This window comes from Vidua chalybeata, chromosome 10, assembly GCF_026979565.1.
Source record: "Vidua chalybeata isolate OUT-0048 chromosome 10, bVidCha1 merged haplotype, whole genome shotgun sequence".
Taxonomy (NCBI): Eukaryota; Metazoa; Chordata; class Aves; order Passeriformes; family Viduidae; genus Vidua; species Vidua chalybeata.
The window spans coordinates 6,411,256-6,433,255 of record NC_071539.1 but is presented as its reverse complement, the minus strand read 5'-3'; the positions used below and the strand labels follow the sequence as shown (position 1 = coordinate 6,433,255).

The 22,000-nt window shown below is 42.4% G+C and overlaps 1 protein-coding gene across 2 annotated transcripts in view; it reads left to right on the top strand.

Moving 5' to 3' along the window:
* The first annotated feature begins 1,095 nt into the window (after positions 1-1,095).
* TBL1XR1 (TBL1X/Y related 1) overlaps positions 1,096-22,000 on the top strand; it is a 108,352-nt gene continuing 87,447 nt past the window's right edge. For both annotated transcript variants that reach the window (XM_053951813.1, XM_053951812.1), the window contains exon 1: positions 1,096-1,420. The gene's annotated coding sequence lies outside the window, so the exon portion shown is untranslated. The remainder of the gene's footprint in view (positions 1,421-22,000) is intronic.

Sequence of the window (22,000 nt, the reverse complement as noted above, 5' to 3'; positions counted from 1 at the left end):
CACTACATTCATGACCATCTCTTTTGAGTGTGGTGATGTGGACATCCTATTTGAGCAGCACCAAAGCTGGGCTGGGGTGTGTGGAGAGCCTTGGAATGAGCTGGGATAACATCAGATGTTGCCATCAGATCTGTGCAGGGTTTGTGGTCATTGGGACTCTGCACGGGTGCCAATGTCTGGACATGAGAGTGCTGGACCATCGCCCAAGAGTGTGAAATGCTGTTGCAAAACCATTTTAAGATGGAAAGGGCTGCCTAGTGACGAATGTGGTTTTGATTAGCAAAGCTCACTTTCAAAAACAAACAATGCGGCCCTATAGATGACAAACAGCATTTCAATTGTAAAAATGAGCAGCACCCAGGTAGGACACTGCATTAGTGCTGCGGAGGGTTATTTTCATTAAATAAAACAAGGGCAGAGGTGGTAGCGGGGTGCCCACACGGGGCTGGATCCTGGTGCCAGGTGCCATCGCCAACCGCGACGGGCTACGAGGAGAGAAGCAAAACCACCATGTTACATCCTGCATTTACACAAGCTCTGTTGGCAGCGCAGTTTAATGTCTTTCCTAGAAAAGCTCCGCGGCCTGGGGCCTGCCGTGCCCGGGCGGCCTCCCCTTCGCTTCCCTCCCTTTGCCCGCGGCCGCCTCCCCTCCCGCACTGCCGGGCGCGGCGGGGAAGGCGTCAGGGAGCGGGTCCCCCTCCCCGACCCCCGCGCTGGGCTTGTGTGGCCGGGCCGGGCCGCTCCTCCTCGCCTGGCCTCGCCTCCCGGCTCCGCTGCTTCCCTTCCTCCTTCCTTCCCTCCCTTCCCTTCCCTCCGCCGGCGCCCATTTCGGCGCGGCCGGGCACCCGGAGTGTCTGCGGGCCGCCGGCTGCTCCGCGCCGCTTGGCTCCTTCCCCCAGTAACAGCTCCCACATTCCGCCCCGATCCCTCCTCAATCTCAATCACACACACACATATTACTTTTTTTTTTTTTTTTTTTTTTTTTTTCCCCTCCTTCCTCGGGACTTAATCTCCAGTCCCCCCCACCACCACCCGCCCTCCCCACCCTCCCCTCCCCCGGCCCCTGGCTCGGATATAATTGAATATCACAGCGCTACGCGCTGGGTATTTTTTTTCCTTCCTCCTCCTGTGTGTGTGTGGTGGTTTTGTTGGTTTTTTTTTTTTTTTTTCCTGGTGTTTTTTTTTCTCCTCCTCCTCTCGGTGTGGACACCTTGAAAATACATACATATATATATATGTGTGTGTGTATATATATATATAATTGGTAACTATACGCGTGTACACACACACACTCACACAGGCAGGGATGTGCGCGTATATACACGCGGCGGTATAAAACACACGGGAGGAGGAGAGACAATCCAGGGTGAATTCCTCGTGCCTCCATTCCCTGGGAAAGGGGGGAGCAGCCGCTCGCAAGGTAAGAACCGGGGGGCTCCGAGCCCCGGGGGCGGGCAGGGGCCGGGGATGGGGGTGGGGGGCGGCCGCCCTGTTTGTGTCGGTGGAGGCGGGAGGGGGATGGGACCAGAACGCCTCTGTGACCCCCCCCCTCCGTTTTTATTAATATGTGTATATATATATATATCTATATAGATATACAGACACACATATATATATACACACATATTTACCCCTTCCCCTCCCCCACCCCGCGCCGCTGGCTTCCCCTCCCCCACCCGCCTTCATTTTTTTAAATTAAAAAAAAAAAAAGGGTTTAATGGAGCGGGGGATGGGGGGGACACCGGCCTCGGCAGCGAATGGCACACGGGAGCCATGGCGAGAGGCCTATTTTTAGCCCGATTTGTGGGGAAGAGCGGCTTCCCCTCCCCCCCTTCCCGCATATTTACTTGGGGGGGGGAGGGGAAGGGGGGCAGGGCCCGGTCGGGATGGGGGAGGGGAGGCCCTTCCCCTCCCCCACTCCCCGGAGTTCTCCCCCATCCCGACTCCCCGTTCCTGGGAAGGGGATACACCCCCACCCCCGGGCCATTCCCGATGTTTCCCCCCCCCCCCCCCCCCAGAGCCAAGTTATTGATCAGTTTTCCGGCGAAGTTCGGGGTGGGTCATGCAGTGCCCCGCGGTGGCAGGGAGCGGGCCCGGTTCGGGGCATAAAACAAGCTTTTATTTTCCCATTTCACAGCGTCTCTCCTTCCCAGGGCTTATCCCTGTCCGAAAGCCTGGTGTAAATTGTGTGTTGTATCAATTAGAGGGGCTCGCAGTGTGTACTGTTTTCTTGGTGGAGGATTTAAGTCCTGAAATATGTGGCTTGTTATTGTTGTACCCTCGAAAGGGTTAAAATTTATCGTGTTGTTCCAGGTGAATTTAATCTTTCATCACCGAATTTCCTTTTAAGGCAGCTTGACAGAATAAAAGTCTCTCCCTCGCTTGTCTTTATCCCCAGAACAGCAAAACTTTGTTTGTGCTTTATGGCAGGGGCTGGTTGCTGCAGATGACACGTGAGTCTGGAGGAAAGTTTGGTTTGTAGGTCGCTGTGTAGGAAAGTGAAGTTTGCTGGTGAAGTTTTTACTACTCTCCAGTGTGCTCGACTTCCTCGTTTTCCTGTCTGTGTAAATCAAATTCCTAGCTGATTTATGGGGGAGGGGATCACAAAACATATTCCTTCCTTATTGTTAAGGCATGGAAGGCATGATCAGGAGAAACAGGTCTTTGTTGCATAAAAAAAAGAGTTTTGTAGGCTTGTCTGACTTGCTTTGCTGTCCTTCTGTGCTAAAATAAATGTCTGAGCACATTGTGTGCTTTAAAAAGGTTCTTTGCTGTTGATGGTCTCTGCCCTTTGGGTGTTGTGAGTTGTGCTCCTTTAGCAGCAAGGGCACCATATGCAAAGTTGGTATTTGGGGTTTGGTTGTACCTGGGCTTTGGGGCAGTTTCGTGCCCTCTTCTTGCTCTGAGTAACCTGGAGGCTTGTCCATATGAGGCTCACGTTGGGTTTGGGGCCTTCCTTTGGACATGTGTGTTAACGGGCTTTTTGGAATATATTTCAAATGAGGACTGGACTTCAAGCTCCTGTGTGTGTCCTTAAATTTAAGTGAGTGGGTATGTGTTTGTGGATGAGCTGTGAAGGGGTTTTTGCCTTATCCATTGAAAAAAGGGGCTGCTGATGGTGCTTAGGGCACAGGTGGTGCCCTGTAATTGGTCGAAACAAACTTTCTGTGGTTTTCTCTAGTGTTTTTTTTCCCTTTGTTTTTGTTTGAGGTTTAATGGAATGATAACATTTTGTATTATTTACCTAAGGTTACCTGAGCCAGTACACTGTCACTATCTTAAGTTTTCTTGGGGGAAGTTGGATTTTTCTCCATGAGAACTGTGTTTTCTGGTACTCTGTCTTGGGAGTGTGGTGGCCTGCCTCCCAAACTGTTATTGGGAACACCTGGAGAACACTTAGTTCTCATTCCTTGAGGAAAGGAGAAGGAAATATAATTTAAATGTGTGAAAGGAGTTGAGGTTTGGCTTTTGCGCTTTATAATTTATTTTTAAGACTTTGCAAGAGTGTATAGTTTTTGTTTGTTTGAACGTGCACAGCCATAATGCGTGTTTGTAGCATAAAGAACACAATAATTACAGAAGATTCTGTTGCTTAAGCTTTTTTCCCCCTTCCAAACAGGTAGTTAAGATTTTTTTTTTTGGCGAGTTTCTTTTTTTAATATGAATACTTCTTTCAGTTTTACTCTATATATGGTAATTATTGATGTTTGTGTAATGCTTTGAAGTTGTAAGGCGGGGTATAATCGCTAAGTATCCAACAGCAATACTTCATAGTCATTTTCCCATCATGAAAGAGTTTGATGCTTAAAAGTGCTACAGCCCTAAGCATAAAGAGGCTCTGGATGGATTAGGGGAAATGGCCAAAATTGCTGATAATGTTGCTTTCAGATAATAGTTTTAAGTTAGGAAGAACAGATCTGAATAATGTAAAGCAAACTGAGTTATTTTACCTAACTTCATTTTGGTCTGGAATTTAATAGAACGTGGATTTTGCATTTGAGTCAGAATGTGTTTGCTGTTACAGGTTTTGTAGTGGCAGTAAAGACCCACATCCTACAAGGATGTAATCATGCAGAAGTCAGGAAGTCCTGTAAAACACACAGCTTTGTGAACATCAGTGGTCTCGTTCAGCTGAATGAGCTCTGCAGCTGTCTGTGAAGTTGCTCCCAGAAGTTGGGTGTGTTTTGTATTAGTGGTGGGCAGTAGGATGTGAATCTTTCATTACACTGATGCTGTTTTGGTACAACAGCACTGTAAAGCGTTTTGGGAAGGCTGAGGCAGTGGCAGGTGTGACACCTTTTCATCACTAATTCCTCTGCTCATTGGGCGCCCCAAGTGACAGTCACCCCCCCCCCCCAGTTTTTGCTTGCTTTGCCTGTCTCTTCTGTCCCCCTGGTCCCACAGCTGCTGAGGATCGTGGTGCCCGTGTGAATTCTGACACCTTGCTGGCGAGGACACTGCTGGCAGGCGGAGGAGAGACAGACACAAGTCTCCCACCAGCTCTTCCCCTTCCCAGCTGGGATAAGGTGGTGGTGAAGTGGTCTGGTCTGTGCTTTGGAGAGGAGGACAAGGACAGGGTGTGCTGCAGGTTTGTGTTGTGTCAATACTGCAGTATTGCGATACTGAGATGTATCGTACCCGAGTGTGACTCATTCGTAGTCTAATTCACATTGTTCATATTGAATGGTGTGGTTCTGGTCTGTGTGCTGACCATCCTCGCTGGGTGTGTGTTTGCACATGCCTGCACCCAGAGTTCAGGGTGTAATAATGGCTGTATTTAGTGCCCTAAACATCAGCTCATGCAAGTAGCTGCAGGTTGGGGGGAGAAGTGAAAGTGTGTGTGTGCACACTCTGTAATTAGGCATGTTTGGCTCCTGCAAAAAGTAGCTGCTCTGAGAATATACTCATTGCATGCTCATTTTTAAATACTAATTTAAGTGTTTGTGTTAGGTGAAGAAGTGTCAGGAGCTTCCCATTAGGAACTATGATTGACAGCTCTTCTCTCTTTTTGAGTTGCATTGCTGCATTAATGTAGTAGCTTCAAATTAACAGGTGATGAAGAAACCATTTCTATGTTTCTGCTATTGATTTAGCTACCCTTGTCCCAAATGTGCTCAGTTTTTTAAGCGCTTAAGTATGAAGTTAGATGGTCTTAATTTCTGTAAAGTCACATAATGATGAGTGACTTTACTAGAAAAAGGTTCAAGTGATTCTGAGCAGAGTAGATGGAGACTGCTTTATTCATTTCATAATTGGTTTCTTCTGAGATAAAGTGTGACAATGAAATGAGGAATAAGGAATATCTTTTGATATGAAATTGTGGGGGAATCTATTGGCTTTCCTCTAATTTTGCAAAATTGAATTAGCTAACTGGAAGTAAGAAGCAGTGAAAATGAGGCAGCATAGCTGTCACTTTGAGAGAGTTGATAGCTTGAGTGAAAAGGTTTGGAAGTCTGGTCTGGAGTTTGCCAATTTGTATGAAAACTGGCGAACTTCTTAGGGTTGCGTCTTGTGGTATCTAATCCAAGATGAGAAGGCCCTTTCCTTCCTTCCTTCTCATAATGAAAACAAGGCTGCACTTGTTTATACCAAATGCCCTAGAGTGTTAGTGGCCTTGTTGGAGCTCAGGTTAAGCGTTTCTTTGGTTCAGAAGGATCTACAGAACCGTAACTACAGAACTTACACTCTGAAACATTTGTCTTCAATACCTTACCACTTACCTTTCTGTGACATCCTTTAGACTTAACTTTTTGTATTGATAAGGAGCCTTAGAAATAATTCTGCCTTGATAAGAAGTGAGTGGTCATTCCAACCTGGAGGTTGTGTAATTGTAGGGGAAAATGTACACACTGGTTGGGTGTGTAGGATTTTGCTGGCTTGGCTAACCAAGGAGTGAAATTGCTGGTGTTGCAGCTCACACCTGCTCTCTTGCTTCTCGGATGGGCTGATTGCAGGGAAGACTTTTGAATGTATTTCCTTACCTGTAGAAATAGTAATCACAAAGTCTGGTGAATTGGTGTAGCTTTCTGAAGAACTTATTTAAAGAAGCTCCAAAGTGATGAGGGGGAGTGTTATGGAATTGTCTTGGCCAATATACGCAATGTCTTTCAAAGAGTCACAATTTACTTTGGATGTAATTGTGCGTGGCCAAACTCAGTGCTAAGTGGAGATACTGAGGTCCTTTGGAATATGTTAGCTGGGATGTCAGAAGCAGCATCCCTAGGTATGCTATTGGCCAAACACACCATTTTTTGAGGATGAGTAATGCAGGCAGATTGGGTGTCAGCCTGGCTGTGTGGTTCAGTGCCTGCCCATGGCCCTTCCTGGTGCTCTCTGTATCCTGCTTGCCTCCAGGAGCTGGAGGTGTGGTGGCAGTGGGGATCTGGTCCCTGAATTTGTGCTGTAGTTGTGCTTGGTGCAAGAATGACTCCTCTTAAGAAGAGTATAAGCTGGCATCTGCATGTCTAAAGTAAGATATTAATAGTCTTATTTTCAAAGATGCTGAGTCCCCGCAGTTGCATGTGAAGTTGGCAGTCTCTGTGTGTGCTTAGCATTTCTAAAAATCAACTCTTGTGTGTGGTTTGCAGGCTTCTGCAAACTCCCGTGAGGGTGTAGTTTCTGTTCCTGGGAGCAGTATTAGTAAAAGGCTATGTTGTGTGCTCTGACTTGTGTTTATTGTTGTAATTCTGAAGTCTCCATGTTGCAGAGGAGCAATCTTGCTTACTAGTAATGTCTAGCAGTAAAAAATCAGAATCATCCAGAGAAAACAGTTGTGTGGGTTTTCTTGTTTTATGATCTGAGGCTCTGTTCAATGTCAGTGTGTTACAGACACTCTACAACCATGTGCCATGCGCAGACACGCTGGGTGTCATTTCGGATTGGAGGTGCGTTGCTGGAAGTTTGAGCTGGTGGGGTGTGAGTAGCAGCTCTTCCCTTCCCCTTCAGTGGGGCAATCAATAGTTTTGCCAGCCTGGCAGGGCAGGTGGGCAGCTGTAGTAATGCTGCAGTAATTCTGGTGCTCCTTTTAACCCGTTGTGTGTTTGGGGGATGATTCAGTCGCTTCTCTGACTGCGCACAGAGCTCCCTCTCGCTCCACTGACGTCAGGCTGATGGTAGATTTTTATGAATTGGGACTGTGAAAGTGGAAACCTTGCTCTGTGCGCAGCTATGTGCCTGTTGGTGGAGACCAGAAAGCTACAGAAAAGATCTCTGTGCTGCCTATTCCTGGAGCATTTTTCCAAGGTTATGAGTTAAGGGTCAAATATTTACTGTTTGTGAAAATGTAGCGCTAAAGACTGTGTCCAGTGCCAAAACCACAGAAATTGTCGAGGTCTAGTGCCCTAAATAGAACCCGTCCTAAAAGTTGCATCCATTTGACATTAACAATGTTTAAAGTTCAGGCTCTTCACATGGGTGACCTATCACCAGCAAACTGAGTAGGGAATTATGGATGGTGAGCACATGTGAGGCAGATTTGAGTCCCCTGGTGGTTCCCTAAAAGTACCAGGCAAAGAGGAGATAGTTTTATTTCCTGGAATAAGTTGCCCAGGCTGGCCAAGGAGTGGAACAAGTTTCATAGCTCTTCAGTGGTTTTTGGACAGACTGATTCATGCTCGAGTGTCAGCATGACTTCTGAAAATACAATTTTGCTTTGTAAAAATAGCATTAAAAATATGTCATTATTTTTCATTTATTATTGATATTGGTCTAACTTACAGTCCTCTTGGACAAATGAGCATTTTTGCTATTAATTTCAGCAGCTGAGAGAGGAGATTACCTTAAAATACCGATTGATCTTAAGAGAGATGAGTGAGTCTGATCCTCCCCCTCTGCTTCCTGGTGTCTCTAGCTCACAGTAAGCATGAGAACTTTTCCTCTTTTAGGTTATGTCTAAATTTGTGGGGAAAAAATAGTTTTGATATTGCATAGACCTATGGGGGAAATAACAAGAGATCTGGGTCAAAAAAGTAGGACGTGCAAGATTTAGTAGCTGTTGAAGTGTATTTATTTGTCCTATATTAGGTTAAAGGAAGTGTTGGTGCTCTCAGTTTGGCAACGTGTCCTTCAGTCTACGGTGTGCTGTAAAGGGAAGACAACTGCTAAACAATGAATCACCACTAATTTTTGCATGGATGTTCACATTCTTCTCTAGTGCAGAAATTTCTGCTTGTGTATCAACACAAACACACTTTCCTAAATACAGGTTCTTGGAGATAAATTTTAATTGGGAAGTGCCTTGTAAAAATATGGATTTTTTGCCATGATGATGTTTGTGAGTCTGTAATGTATCAGGTTTTATACTTTTTAATGTACTTATAAAGCAAAGTTAGCGTGAATGTGGATGGAGGAAAATGAGGGATGGTCTGGTCAAACCATCTATTAATGCTGACATCAAATAAATTGTGCTAAAAGCATATCTTGTGTAGTAATGGATTAGCTGTTTCCCATCGCTAGTGCAACAAATTTATAGAAGTTTATATAGGGTTTATAGAAGTGGAGTCTGTACTTCCTGAACAATGTGAATGTTTTCTTGATGCTGACGTGGTACCTGATTTTACACTTTATTTTGAATTCACAACTAAATTTCACAATCTGGTGTCTTGTTTAGACTGTAAGTATCTACCATTGTGGGCATGAAAAAAGTCAGCAATATGAAACTTCAATATGTTGAGTTGTGACAGAATGTGAACACAAATACAATGAAACAACTTACTAAGCAGTTTTGGTGAGCTTGGTCTGATAGCAGGAACAGATATCTAAATGTAGCTGATTAATAGAAACCAACTTATTTTTCTCTTTTTTTTTCTTTTTTAGCACCTTTTGCCTTTATAGTAAGTATTTGTCTCAGTTGTTTGAGTTGTAAGAAAAATGCTTTTTAGTTCTGTGAATGTCTTCCAGGGCAGATTGTGAATGGCCTTTTATTACGTTAGAAATATCAGTGTTATCTTGCTGTTGGCAAAATCCACGTTAGTTGGTTCTTCTGCTGTCTACACGTGCAAGGTTATATTTTAGTTATCCTAGTTCATCAAGGCCCTGTGTAAGATTCTTTCTTACAGTCCATATAATACACATTAAATACATTAGCATTTAGGTTTTAAAAGTCTCTTCTATTACAATAAAACAAAAAACCCTCTTTACCACAGTGTCAGCCCGCTGAGGTGCCTGGGCACCACAGCCCTCCCAGGTGTATTATTTTCTAGTAAGAAGGGCATTGCTTTTGTCTTAAAAAATGAACCCTCTCTTTGTGTGGTTCTATGGGCTGTTTGTGAAAGCACCAAATTCAATTTTCCCATCAGTCTGCTGTTGTCCCAGTGCCTGGAACACAGCTGAGGTCCCATGTTAGAGAGATACTGCTTGCATGTACTGGGGACTTCTAGAGATCCTGTGTATCGACAGAAATGGTGGGAAAAAAAAATTACACAAAAGATAAAGGGATGGAAACTTTCAGAGGTAGCCAGGGAAAACACTGTGGATGTGTTTTGACTCGCTCTTTGACGCTACGCATGACTTCATACGCGAGGCTCGGAGGGTACGCGAAATGCAGTGTCAGACTCGGCTAGGGGAACGTCCCTTACGTAGGCTGAGATCTGTCTGTTGTGCCAGCAGCAAGGCTTGTGTGTGTTGGACACTGCTGCAGAGCTCCAGAAAGCTCCACTGATGGTGTTAGAATATGTGAAATTTCATTTGTGTGCTTGATGTGCCTCCCACTTTCCCAGCTGTGGCCTGGGCCTGTAACCCTGTAACTACCTGCTTGTGGAATTGAGTTTTTTCAAGGTGAAATGAAAGAAATGCACAGGTTTTAAAAACACATTCAGAGATCAGGTTAGTCATATTTCATTTGTGTTAATGTTCCTGTAAATAGTGAAAGTTTGGAACTGCAGTGTACTTCCGTGTGCCTGTTGTTGCCTAGTTGTATTTGTTAATCTGATGCTGCTGGGCCTACTGTGTTCTGTGTAATTAAAATAACCCCCCAAGCCTCCCCCTGTGTGATAAAAAGACAAGTGGTGCAAGATTGTGCTGCTTTTTTTCTATCTGAATTGACCCCTTCCAAGTGTCAGGGTGGCTCTGCCTTCTCCTCTTGGCTCTGCTCCTTGTCCGTGCTGTAGTGGGAAAGTGGCAAATAAGTGTAGTGAACTGGCAGTTTGCACCATTTTATTCTTACCCCTTCCTAAGGCTTTATTTGATTTTTCTAATCATTCCCTTCCTGTTTTTTTTTTTTTTTTTTTTTTTGGGTTTTTTTTTGTTTTTTCCTAGGCTTTCTCTGTCCTTTTTGTTATTTTGGACTTTTTCTTTTGCGTACTCCCCATCTGTTCTCTTGTCAGTCCTTTAAATCAAATTGGTGCCTTTTTGTTTGTGTTCTCTGGATTTTCTCTGCTTTCTTCCTCTTTCTCAAAATGTTAAATTTATATGTAGGACTCAGTCCTAGGTAGCCCTCTTGAACTGGAGGGGTTGAATGGGTTTGGATGATGTAGCCTGAGTCAGTGGTGGAGCAAAACCTGCTGGGCTGCTGGGGAAGTTTCATTTTCCTGTGTGTGCCCCTGGCAGCGAGCAGGAGGTGAGCAAGGGACCTGCCTGTGGGCACATGGGTGGTTGGGCTGGGCACACAGGGCAGGAAATGCAGAGGACAAATTTTGGCAGTGCTCTTATATGATAAAAATAATCTTGGCTCTAGGCTTATAGCATTGATCCAACTCTTGATGAAGTCAGAGGGAGGCTTTGGAGGGAGTTGGTGTGAGCATTTAGTACAGACACGAAAAGCTAAGGAAGTTGGTGTGAAAACCTCAGCGCAAGGTGGGGTTGGCTTTGGGCTTTTCAAAATAAGGGGTTTCATGCAAGAAGTTTTTATTGACATTGTGACTTAAAATTAGTGAAAACAAAGTCAGTCATCGTGAAATCAGTGGCAGCCTTATCTTATTGTTTTTATTGTGGGTAGTGTTGACAAGTCACATGCCCCATTGTTCTGGGTGAACAAACAGGGCTTTGAGGCTGCGAGCTGGGACGTGCGCACAGGCGCCTTTGTCCTGTGTGGAACTGCGACTTCGGAGTTGAGCCATTTGTCTCTAAAGAGTTCACATCCAGAAACTGCATGATAAAACACTCTCTTGCTTGATATCTAAACACCATTTTTATTTCATGTCTTGTTGTCCAGAACCTAAGAAAATAAATACAGGTGACTTAATGGATCACGAGCTCTCTCCTACCTCATTGCCCAGCAAAACCTATGGATAGCAGGCTTGTGTTCTGGCTCCAGAGTGGATGTGCTTGGGACTGAGAGAATGGAGAATGTGCTTTTGAGAAAGTCAGTAAAAGATTTTTGCTTGAAAGTCTTCCAGGTGTAAATCCTTTACCATCAGGCTGGTGACACTGGAGACAATAATAGTGAACCTTATCTGTACTGAAGTCACAGTTTTGTGGATCACCTCTAAATTACTCATGCCATTTATAAATCCCTGTAATCAGGATATGTGTAGTGTAACTAAGATGGATGCAGTAGAGACTGGCTGCGGGAGCAGACTTGGCATGTGTAGGCTGTGGATGTAGTCATCCAGCCGTATCTGGGGGAGAATTCCATTGAAATTGCTCTGAGTTTTGCTTAAGGAAGAGCAGAAAGATTAGTCTTCCCTGCCTACAGTGATTTTTATGATGTTATTGTTTTTAGTACATCTTAACAATGCCTGTGTAGCTCATTGTCTGGTCCAGTATTTTTGATTTGTAGAATAAATGTGGTTGTGGTTTTGTTTTGTTTTAGTATTTTTTTTTTTAATTAGCATATAGTCTTGCTTTTTCCTCTTTGGAAACTGGTGCTTGAAGTGTGTTTTATACCTCTACAGGACTGTTCACCAAAATGGTCTCGAATTGTCAGAGCTCCACAGTAGGTATTACAAGTTGCTTTCATGTGTAATGGCACGGAAGGTGGTAGAAACTTTCAAGCTGGAAGAAATTCTCGTAGCAATCTTGACTGTGTGTCGACAGTGTCAGCTGTGTGTCCATCTGCTCTCTGGTATTAGAAAACTTACCCAGTTTGGGTGGCTTGCAGGCAGTCTGTAAAATACTGCTTTAATTTTGATGCAGGATGAATGGCAAACTTTTAGCATCCTAATGTAGGTATAATACAGCAGTGGAGAATAGTCTGTGGGTTACTGCCCAAGGTTTTCAGACTTTTTTTTGAGCGTGACTGCAGTTTGTTTACACAGTTCCTTCATAGGAGCTGCTTGATAGAGGGAATTATGGAATTACTTTCTGGGTATAAATTCTCTCCCTACATTTCCACAGGCCTGTCTAGCTCTGTGGTAGATCCCCAGAGACACACCTCCACTCCCCACACGCACAATATTGCTTTTCTGAGTTGACCTAATATACCAGTATGTGACAGATAACTGTGTTTACTTTATTTTTCGTTTACATCACTGAAGATTTTCTGTCCACATAATGATTAGGACAGAAAGCTAGTATCAGGATTATCTGTTATTTCTGCCACTGTGTGACCTTAGCAAATGGATTAACAAATTTACCCATGCCCCAGTGATTTAATACTTAACAGGAGCTTTTTCAGACCAGTTCAGTGCCCCGAGATCTTCTGGTGAAAGGCTTTGTAGGTAGCAGTGTGAAGTGACTTTTGTTTAATTTTTCAGTCTCTGCTTACTTGGGAGTTTTCAGTTTAAGCAAGTACTCAATTTTAATTTATAGGTTTTGTCTGTGTCTTCTAATTTTCTGCTGGACAGAACGTGGCCTTCACATTGGAAATATTTTCAACTAGTGCCAGGACACGTTGAAATTAGGCTACTTGGTTCATAAATTTAGGCATGTTTCTATCCTTAGTGATGTGGAAATGCAACCTTTATATGAAGTTTTAAGATGCCTGCACTTTTTTTGGACCCTGACAGAGTTTTGGGAGTGAGGAAAGGTGGAACTTTCTTGGTGGAGCCACTTCAGGAATGGGTTTTGGAGAACATCTACACAAGCAGCCATTTATCCCAGCACTGGGGGTGGGAAAGGGGGTGGTGGGACCCTTGAGCTGCCCCTGTTCTTGATGGAGCAAAAGAGGCACAAAAAACTTTCTATCCTCTAATGTGGTATATTGTGTCCTCTGCCATGATGAGACAGATTTATGGGTCCTAAAAACATCATCTCTGGAAGGATGTGTTAAACCCAACAGCTGTTTTGGTGGAGAGAAGGGATTAAAGTTCAGGTAGTTTTGCTACCCCAGTTTACAGCCTGGCTCCACAAACATTGGTGTTGCTACTCTGGAGGCTGTGGCTGAGCCATTGGAGTGAATGTGGGTTACGTAAGGGTGGGCCATGAACTCCTTATCTCAGCTGTGCTATCAGGCAGAATCTCCTCAGAGTGCAGTGGGCCAGCTGATAGCCCAGCCAGTCTGTACATACAGCCTTGTACTGACTGCTTGGGTTCACCCATACGTAAAATACACATAAATCTTTGTCATGTGCATGTAATTTCATTTGGGTGAGTCTTCCTTTATAACTTCCTAAATTATTCTTTTTTATGGGTTCGACTATAAACTAATTTACAAGCTTTTATGAAAATCTTTTTTTATGCCTTTTACTGGGAGCCAGTGGTGTTTTCCTGGTCTGAGGACATGGATTTGTGGTGAATGTTTTCGCTGTTGGTATAGGTGTCTCCTAAAGCACATCTTGGTCCTGGCTGTCACCGCTGTGCTTGTGACACTGATGAGCAGACAGTCGCTGTTAAATGATCTTATTTTCTATGTTGTTTGAACTTTTTTCATCTGCTGAAGAAACGAAATTTCAGGGAATGTTGTAATTCTGGGGAGTCTCTTCACTTTGGGAGTAGTACCTAAAGTTGTATATATTAGGGCCTTGCTATTATAAATTGTACTTCTGTATGGTGACTTTTCTTATTTTTACCACATTCTGCCTTGAGAAATATCTCTGGTTAATTTGAAAATAAAGTCCTACCAGCACTTAAATAAATACCTTGAACTTTGCAAAGATGCATTTACACACACTGGCAGCATGGGTTGAAGTTAAAAGTGGGAATTTACAGTACGCTCACTTTTTTTTTTTTTTTTTTTTTTGGAATGACTCCAGGAAGAAAGTGTCTCATTCCTGTTTACAGTAATCTATATCTATATATCAGCTGATATAGCTGTTAGTGTAGTCAAGCCCTAATTGTTTAAAAAAATATCACTTAAGTGTGATTCTTTGGTATATTTAGAAGAACTGAGTGAAGCCCTTTCTTGGTTGAACCATTTTCTTGTGATCTGAGGCAGTTTTGCATGTTCTTCCTAAGAAATACATTATCGCTCCATTGAAGTCAATTCAGGTTCTCTGGAAGTAATCCAACCTTCAGGAAAGAAAAATATTAGTGTACATGTTGAGGGAAAGGGTTTCCCTTTATTTTGGAATTTGCTTGTCATGTGGAGCAAATAAGCCATTTTCAGACGCATTAGGGCTCTGTGAAACTAATTTTCAGCGCTGACAGTTTTCGAGTCCTAGGTTAAGCAGAAAGATTTAAATTGAATGTTTCCAATTTTTTTTTTTTTTAATAGGAAGGGGTATGTATATTTGCTCAGTTATAATTTGAGTGCCCTTAGTGTTTCAGGATAACAGAAAAATGAGCCATTTGAAATGCGGAGGATGACAGGGGTTTTTTTGCCAGTCATTTGTTTCAGTGTCTAAAGTGTGTTGTTGCCAGTTTAAATGTTGGACTTTACGGAAGTAGCCTTTGCTTGGAAGCCTTAAATATTTGCAATGTGTTGTTTATTTGGTTTATGAAGTTTTGTGCCATTTGAAGGCTGTTTTTTGTTTTAGCAATGGGTTTTGGCAGAGCACATTCTAGCATATGTAGTCAGTCATAAACAAACTAGAGACCACTAACGCTTTCATCCTGTGGCTGTATGAAAGCATGTAAGGTTAAATTAAAACTGTCTGTCTAACTGTGCTTCTTGGACCTGTGCTCCACTGAGACCTTCAGGATGCTCACCATGGAATTCTGTGCCTTTTGTCATTAAAGTGGTGACTCGCTTTTAGTTTTTGCGACTTTAATCTTTTAATTGAGGGGTTTTCAGGTTTCCAGGCGTGGTTTGTGGCTGAAGACCAGCACTGTACATGCAGAGCTGTCTGAGCTGGGCGCCGGTTCTCCAAAGCGCTGGAGCTCCAGTGGTTTCTGCAGGATTTAATGTGCTTCCCGGGGGAGGGCAGGGATTTGGCAGAAGCCTGCCCTTCGGTAGCTGTGTGCTCTTGGAAGTTACGCAAGCTGGGTCAATTTAACCGGATTGTGAAGTCTGCAGAGGGCTGCACAAGGGCGGAGGTGAGGTGCAGTGGAACCCCAAGATCAAGGGCTCTCCTGCCAAGGCTGCCGAGGCGGGAGCGGAGTGCCCTGGCCAGGCTGTCACCCCAAGGGCAGGACACAGGGAGGACACTCCGGCTCGGAGCCTTCCCCTTAACACAGGGGTTAAGCAGGCTGTGCTGGAGCCCAGCCCTGCTCCAGGAAGCTGCCACCCTCCCTGGGACCTGCCCTTCATTCTCTCCTCAGGTTTAGCCTCCAAACCCATGGCATCCTTCCTACACCTGTTCAAAGCATTTCTTCAGTGTTGCTTCTGAACCAAATGCTGTCTTCGCCTCCCTGTCATTGCAAGCATAGAGCTGCAGTGTAGAAATAATTTTATTTTTTTAATATTTGCACATATTTCAGTCTATTTTCCTAAATATTTTATTTAGGCTTTTTAACACCTTAATGACTCAAAGCCTCAGCTGGTTTTGTTTGGAGCTATTTCTTCCTCAGCCAGAAATCAGACCTAAAATGTTTTTTTCTAAAGTTTGTGAAGAAAAAGCTCTCTAGTAGCATTTCTGGGTTGTTGAGATTAGCTCTGAATTTCCAGATAATGTAATTTTCTGTTTTAAACGAGGTCCCCTCCCCCCACTCCAGCAAGCCCTAAAGTATTCTTTGTGTGAATGTACTATATGATCTCTAATTATATGATCACATACCATTCCACAAATAGTGCAATACAATAGCATAGAATTATTTCTAGGATCTGGTAGAGGTCTATTCACTAGACTACCTTAAACCCTGAGCTTGCAAGTTGTTTTGTGTAAATTGACTCCTTCGTCTCCCAGAAGCCCTGTTTACTGTAGCTCTGCCTTAAGCCCAGGTTCAAAGCTTGTTATGGAATCAGGGTTTGGGATGTCAGCCTTGAAAGTTGCCATTTAAGTGCTCTCATACAGCACATGCATATTAAGTAGGATAGCAGAATAACAGTGAAATTGCTCACCTAGGTCTGCAGATGAATTACCATAATTAACTGCTTCTTCCCATGAATTGCACCTAACGAAGGCTGGGCTGTTGGCTGAAAATAAATTGCATAATGCATTGCTGTTGACTAAATTATTTACATACCTCAGAGAGGAGATGGTATAAAAAGGCTGCAGAATGAGTGCTGGACCATTATGAAAAAGAAATGGGGGGAGGGAATCACAGCTAGAATGTGGTGTAGCCTGCCTTCTCCTGGGTCACCAGGAGCTCTGTGTCCTGTTTGCAACACAGTGTGTGCCTCCATGGTTACATATTTATCACATTGCATTGCATAATGTATGTGTGGAGAAAGCAGAGTTAGATCTGTGCACACAGCCTTGCGCCTGCTCTTAAAAAGAGTGTGGCTGTGTAGTTATAAATTGCTAAAAATGACTTTTTTTTTCCCTCCTCCTGTGTAACTGGTCCCAAAATATCTGAAGTCAAAACCAGAATGTGGCTTAAAATCAATTATAAACCAAACTGGACAGTTTTTTAAATGCTTAGTGTTCTGTATTTACCTGTGAAGTGTCCTTTGTGTGCCTGTTGTGAGGCGGTTGAGGATTAAGCTATATCCATTATGTGTTTCTCTTAACTTCTAATTTAGCCAAGAACTGTTTTAAAAGATCTGTATTTGGATCTGCTATCCTTTTGTTGTCTTGTGGAATGCTGTGCAGCCCTATTTATTACAACTTACTAAAAAAAGATGGCTCTACTTGCACTAATTTACCAGAGGAGTCAGACAATAAATATATGTGTGAGCTGCTCCATGCACATGCAGTGGTAACACCAAAATAACTGCAGCAACTGAACACAGGCTCCATCAGAGGTGGTGTTTTGTGTTAGAATTTTCCAAAATAAGGCTTGTCACAGCTTGTGTTTTCCATAGGTAAAAGCCAGTCTGGAACTGTAGGTCTTGATTCCTAATTTTCTCGGGAGTTTGCTTTGGTCTGGGACTTTGTTTTGGGCCTAATCTTGATAAAATCCTTGACAAAACTTGGAAATACTGCTTTTTTTTTTTTTTTCCCTGTGCATGGGGTTGTCCATCCGTCTGCCTCCATCACAGAGGTGGTGGCTCAGGATGGACAAAGGAAGCTGCAAGTGGGGTCATGGCCCTCCTAGAAACTCAGTTGTTTTTGTGATCACTTCTGGTTATGGTCCTAGTGGAAATGTGGTTGCAGTGGGGAGAAGCTTTGTAAAAACAACTCCGCTGAGGAAATTGGATCGCAAATAATTTTTTATAAGTAGGCCAAAACATTGTGTGATAAGGTTTGTATTGAGTAGTCTCCCTTTTCTTGCCAGTTTAGCTGGAATAGGTCAGCTTTTGTGATAACAGCAACAAGAAAAACTAGTCAGTTGCTTTTTGGTTTTGTTTTTTATTTTTTTTTCCTATTAAAAATTTTTCTTGAAAAGCTTTATTTCCTGTTAGAGAACATGTGCTTGAAGTTTGGCAGAGATATGATCTTTGTGTCAGCAGGGGATATTTTTGGCTTGGTTTTGTTTTGGATTTGTTTTGTTGGGTTGGGGTTTTTTTATTGTTGGTAAGGCAATTGTGTAAAACATAAATCTGACATAGGCAGCCTTAATTTTTGCATTTCTAATAGACTGTTCAGGCTGGTGAACCACTTAACTGTGGAGAGGGTGTATTGTAGCATTAAAAAGCGATAAATGACAAAAACCCATTTATTGGTAGGCAGGCAAAAGTGTAAAGATAGCAGAACAGGCTTGGAAATAAAATACATCAATTCTACCTAACATTTGTGACATACCTAACAAATTATGACAAAACATTTTTAGCAAACACTTTCCTCCAAAATTTCAGAATGCTTTCAAACATTTCACACACAGTTCCTGCACTGTACACTTCCTAGTGATGAGTGATTAACACTGCTGCAAATACATCCTGTCCAAAAAAATGCCACAGAGGAAACATTTGTTTTGTGTGTGTAAGTTTTGGGTTTTTAAAATATTGTGTTTCCTATTTATATTTTTAGAGAACGATCCAAATTTAATTTATGGAAACAAATGGGGGATTTCCATAGAAAGGTTTTGAGATTTGCAGTGAACAGAAAGGGAATCTGCACATGATTATTACAGTCCTTCAGACATACAGTGACCCTTGAAATCACTGCTGAGGGATGGAGCCTTTTCTGCTGTTCTTCTGTTGTTGTTTGTCACTGAACTTCTGAGCTGTTATTTAGGAGAGAGGATGATCAGAAAGGACAGCAAAGACCTTGGAAACACCGTGCCAGAATCTGAAATCTGAACTGGGGTGCTGTAAAGGTATATTTCCTTTTAGATGACTGGAAGAGAAGAGCAGGGCCATAAGAATGTAGAGGAAGGGGAGAAGTAGCATTAATTCTTTTTCTCTCTCTTCCCTTTGGCACACAGATTCCATGAGTTCAGTGCCCAGCTTTAATGTGGCGGGAACTTCACCGGCTTCCTTGTTCTGTCTGTTAACAATCAACTGACTTAGGGTCACAAGTGTTTTACAGGACATGGCCACCTGACGTGGCACTGCCTGTGGGACAGGGACCCATCAGTGTTCTGGGGTTTAATTGTGGCCTTATTGTGTGCAGGTGGAACTTCAGTGAAAAAAATTGTGCAGTAGGGAAGGGATAGAGAGAAAGTGTGCATAGAATTACTGATGTTACGTTGTCTGGGAGGAGAAATTCTTGTCTCTAATTTCAGAACGTGGCATAACTGTCTCCAAATTTGTTTGGCTTTTTCATGGGTTGGATGAAGATTTTTGTGTGTTACAGAAAAATTTTAAGAGAAAGGTCACAAAGGAATAAATGAAAAAAAATTCGTGCAAAGCCTTGGGACAGTGAAAACCTGCTATGAAGCTTGAGTAGAGGGAGCAAGACTTTGCATTCAGTGTATAATTATAGGTATAGAACAATTGTAAATTTGCAGGTGAGAAAAATACTGTACTTTGCATCAGGCCTTCCAAGTCCCAGTTGAGCAAGGATGGTATTTGTCTTGGCTAACATCTGTTCCTTTCTGGAATAAGTGGCTTTAAAGGAAGGCATGAAACTTTAATATGATTTCTCGTTAGCTCAATCTATCTCTTTCTTTGTATTTTCAAAACATACTTTATTTTATTAGATTCAAGAATACAGGTTACCTATACAAGCTGCTGGTTCCGTACATAAATAATCATATGATAAATGCAATTAGATTGAAGTCCAGCAATATTGAAATCACTTCCATAGGAAGTTGGCTGACTGCCCAGACATCTGACATCATTTAGGAACCACACTCTTGGTCTTGGACAAATGTCTTTGGCACAGCCCTGTGAAAGTCACTGTGGTTGGGATCTGGGTGGAAATAATCTCTGAAAGGCTGAGTGTTTTTGCCTGATGCCTTCCCAGGCATCTCCCTCCCCTTAGACACCTTCCTGCACACCTCTGAGGAGCCCTGCTCTCCACAGGCACAGGGAGGACAATGCCAATCCTTAACCATTAAGAATTCTTTCATGTATAGTAACAAGTTTCCACTCAGCCTTCCAAACCCTTGTTATGTGCTGTAATAATGTGGGAGAAGGACTTTGTTGTGGCCAACGTAATTCTTGGTAAACAGAGACGAGGAATGATGTCTCATTAAAAAATGTAGTGTGGCAATAGGAAAATCATGTTTATTACCAGTTCTAGAGTTGTATAAATAGAGATGTGAGACATCTGCTGAGCTGTAGTAGAAACTTGCTGTAGTAGAAACACTGAAATCACGTTTTTTCAAGTTAATACATCTCAGAGCTAGGAAGAAGAGGAGTGGAGTGAGGGCTAAAAGCAAGGGAAATGAGCAGGGGCAGTGGAATGAGGGGAGACTTTTTCGAATGTATTTTCCCAAGGAGGTAGCTGTATAACAGTGTTCAGTTTTTTAGGATTTGTAGCTCCTTGTGCTTGTTGAAAAGCAGGACAGACTAGACAAAACCAGGAAAAGCCTTGCACCGGGCCATTAATTACACTTTTATTTAGGTGGTGAGTGTGTATTGGGCTGGTGGAAGTGAGAGCTGCTTCTACAGAGCAATTGTCATCCCAGCAGTGGGGAGCTCCCACTGTTGTTGGGACACTTGTAGGGGGATTCCCAAATTTTAGAAGGTTTTTGTCTCCTCTTCACCTGCAGGATAAAGTGGGACTTGGGGTTTTCTTGGTGGCCTTTTTTTTGTTTGATTGGTTATTTATGTATTTAAAAGCAGTGAATGTGTCTCAATAAAATTCTGAAAAATGAAAAAAATAACTCCTCTTTCTGTGCCGTGTAGTTCTAAGCTGCTAAGGAGCAGAATCATAGTTTAGATTTAAATCCAAAAGTAAACGAGTAATTTATTGCCTGTTAAACATGAGCAAACAAAATCCCAGTATAGTGAAGACTGTTTTAAATCTATTTCCACTGGACATATAGACAAGAATCTCTCAAAATTGGTCACCTGTGGCCTAAATGAGGTAATTGTCTGCTGTGTGAAAAGTGTGTGTTCTTGCAGGATCACTGGTTTTGCCTACTGGAGCAAGAATAAAATAGAAAATGCAAGTGCCACAAAACGTAGTTCCACAAATATATGCCAGTATTTCTCTTTATTACAACAAAGTTGGTTGTAATAAGGAGAAACGTAGAAATTACATCAGGTATATTTCAGACTGATCTAATAGAAGTCTTATATTTTGTTGTTTGGTTTGGGAGTTTGTTAATATTCTAAGGTAGACTGCTGGATGTTTTTCTGCTGTATTTATGAACTGAAATTTGTGAGTTATTCAGTTGACCATGACTTATCTCTCATCTCATGAATATGTATTCAGGATTTTTTTTGTTTGTTTAACAGAAAACCATGTAAAATAATGCTGTGCTGTTTTCCACTCAAACCCCTCCTCATTGCCTGACAAAATTAGTTTTGATGGTAGTAATGTTACCTGTCTCCTCTCTTTCCAGTGTTGGCTTTCCTCAATAAAAACCCATTCTTCATCCCTTTCCAGTTTAGCAACCAGTTCCCCAAACCCATTCAACTTTATTCAAGTCTGTTCTGACCCTAGTGTTAGTATGATGATTTTCTCTAAGGTTATTGTTAGAGATTTTATAACAAAAACCAGCTGTGGACAACTCAGGAGGAGCAGAGCGAGACTATTTTTTTTTAAACCCTGAATCATTCTAGCTTGAACTTTTTTTTTTTCTTTTTTAATACATTTGTACAATGTGTATTTTGAGGTGGAAAAATCGTAAGATTGTGAATATTGTCTAAACAGACCTGAAAACATGGTGACTTTATGACTGCTGGCTGGATGTCTTTTTTCATGTTCTGTGGACATTTGTGTATGTAAATGAAATGGTTGCATTCTGTTTAATTTGAATGGTGGAAATTACTGTAGTAATTCCAGTATTATTTAGTGAATGAGTATGATTGCTGAAATGGGGTAGCATGGGAAGATTGAGGGACTTCATTATTTATGGGGCAGTTTTTATTTTGTGGTTCATTATATTGGCTTAAAATTAATTCACTGTGAGGTTCCTGTAAAATTGCTTTGTGTGAAATAGTATTTATTTTACCTTTTATTAAAACTCCCCGACTTCTATGAAAGGCATGAAAATAATTGAAATAAATTATATGCAAATAATTATTTAAATAGTGTGGAAATAGAATGTGTGGTGCAATTAAAATTCCTGGACTCTCATCAATCTTCCTAAGTGAGGTCCTCATAATGGTGTTTTTCAGATTCATTTTGTCCTTCTCTTGGGCTTT